This window comes from Myotis lucifugus, unplaced genomic scaffold, assembly GCF_000147115.1.
Source record: "Myotis lucifugus unplaced genomic scaffold, Myoluc2.0 scaffold_28, whole genome shotgun sequence".
Classification (NCBI taxonomy): Eukaryota; Metazoa; Chordata; class Mammalia; order Chiroptera; family Vespertilionidae; genus Myotis; species Myotis lucifugus.
In genome coordinates, this window is record NW_005871076.1 from 206,936 (window position 1) to 209,346 (window position 2,411).

Below are 2,411 nucleotides of genomic sequence, written 5' to 3' on the forward strand. Positions count from 1 at the left end.
AGAGTTTCATGCCTTGACAACTTGTCTGACTTTTCCGTGCAGGCTTGAGAAGAAATCCAATTTGACCTGCTGCTGGTTCCTGTTGGTCTCAGATCCCATGGGCCAGAGGAAACCATGCCTCCCAGATCCCAGGCAAATGATGAGTAGATAATTGGCACAGCAGAAAACAAAATTAAATGAGCGGGCCCTTGTTTGGCTTTTATCCACTCTGCTTTATCTATTTTTTACATCAAGAATTTAAGGGAATGTAGCACACAAGACAATCCATGCTGCAGGGCAGGATGGATAAGGAACCAGCTCCACCATAAGGGATGGGCAAAGGCCTATTTCAAGAACCAGCAGGCCGTGGAGCATGGAGGAGGAGCTGAGGGGATTTTTGTTTCTGGAGTTTCTGTTCTGGCCTGGATCTAGCTCAAAGAACAGTCAGTCTCCTTCACAAACTTGTCTTTTAGCTTGCCTCTTACGTAGAGCTTTCCCAACGCTGTAGATCTTGTAGATCAGCCGTGGGCAAACTACAGCCCGCGGGCCGGGTCTGGCCGTTTGAAATGAATAAAACTAAAAAAAAAAAAAGACCGTACCCTTTTATGTAATGATGTTTACTTTGAATTTATATTAGTTCACACAAACACTCCATCCATGCTTTTGTTCCAGCCCTCCGGTCCAGTTTAAGAACCCATTGTGGCCCTCGAGTCAAAAAGTTTGCCCACCCCTGTTGTAGATCCTTAATTACAAATGAAGACAGTTTACTGGTAACAGATCTAAAAAAAAAAAAGGACTCACTTTTAAGAGCCCTTCCAAAGGCAGAAATATTAGTCACAATCATTACACCAACTGCCCAGATTCACATACATCCTTCCTCCCTTTATCTCATTTTACAAGAGAGGACAAAACAAGCTCAAAGTGAATTCAACCTTGTTTGAAACTAGCCCACAGACTACAAGCACTGTGAGGCCAGCTTCAGTATTACTTTTCCTCCTTTACAACCACCAAAATCAGTGTTCAGATCCCATGGGAAAGAGAACCAGAGGGTAGCCATTCTACTTTATAATTCACCAAACATTTTAAGTGAAGCAATGTAGTAAGTATGTTAGCTATTTTTAATTTTTTTACATTTCTTTCATTGAATTTATTGGGGTGACATTGGTTGATAAAACTATATAGGTTTCAGGGGTACAGTTCTATAATACATCATCTGTATGTTGTATTGTGTGTTCATCACCCAAATCAAGTCTCCTTTCATCTCCTTTCATCCCTCCTTTACCCTCTTCCTACCTTCTCCCACCCCCTTTCCCTCTGGTAATCACTAGACTATTGTCTGTCTCTGAGGCTTTTGTTTTGTCTTGTTTTGTTTTGGCTTAATCAGTTCACCGATTTTTGGGGTTTTTTTTTAACCCAGCCTCCCACCCCTCCTCTCTGACAGCTTTCAGTCTGTTCTCTAGATCTATGATTCTGTTTCTATTATCTTTGTTAGTTTGTTTTGTTCATTAGATTCCACATGTAAGTGAAATCATATGGTATTTGTCTTTCTCTGACTGGCTTATTTCACTTGGCATAATATTTTTAAATATGATTGCCCTCTTTGGTGAAATGTAATTATATGCTGAAAATGGAGGAGTATTTACTAAAGCATCTATCAAGGCTTCTTTCTTTTTTCTTTCAAGATGTTTTTCTTCAGGACACTAGAAGACACTTTGTTCCTTGTAGGGCCACATGATGTTCTCAGTATTGTAGGGAATTAGTGGTACAGTGACAAAATGCTGGCCCTATGTTCTGACTCATGTCTGCTTGCTTACCATATCATGTACCTGAGCACTGATTTTTTTCCCTGTGGAAACAGCTTCCACCATGGGATTAAAGGTCTTCTTCTTTTATTTTAATTTAATTAAGTGAAGTATTTAAACTCTAAAGGTGAAAGACACAAGTCCTGGATTCCAAGAATTCAGAGTCTATAAACAGATATGTAAATAAGGAATTATAGAATTGTACACCTGAAACCTATATAATTTTATTAACCAATGTCACCCCAATAAATCCAATTTTTTAAAAAGAATTATAATACAGTGCTATTTGTGCTTTGATACTTGACATTTTGGCTAAAGGTTGAAAGTAGTGAGCCAGAAGATGAGTAAAATGGATTGTTCTGACCTGACTTACCTTTTAAAATCTAAAAATGGCTATTTGGTTTTTATTGCTGAAGAAATAAAAATGGTTGTGTAATTATGCAAAGATAACTTTGCTTTCTCCATTGGTGTATGAGGGATTTGATTCAGCGTATGAGGAATTTGAATACACAATGACTTTGACAAATTAAGTTGGATTTTTTTCTACCATGAAAAGCCAGAGGCAGGCAGTTTCTGTGTTGTTTTAGTGTCTTCCTTTCTCTTTTGAAGGCCAGAATACTGCATTAGCTC

General features: G+C 38.5%; 1 non-coding gene across 1 annotated transcript; it reads right to left on the bottom strand.

Annotated features, from left to right (window-relative positions):
• Nucleotides 1-910: 910 nt before the first annotated feature.
• LOC111825504 lies at nucleotides 911-1,030 on the bottom strand. The gene has a single exon (XR_002828689.1). It is a non-coding gene; the product is annotated as a small nucleolar RNA SNORA61 (small nucleolar RNA).
• Between the last annotated feature and the right edge of the window lie 1,381 nt (nucleotides 1,031-2,411).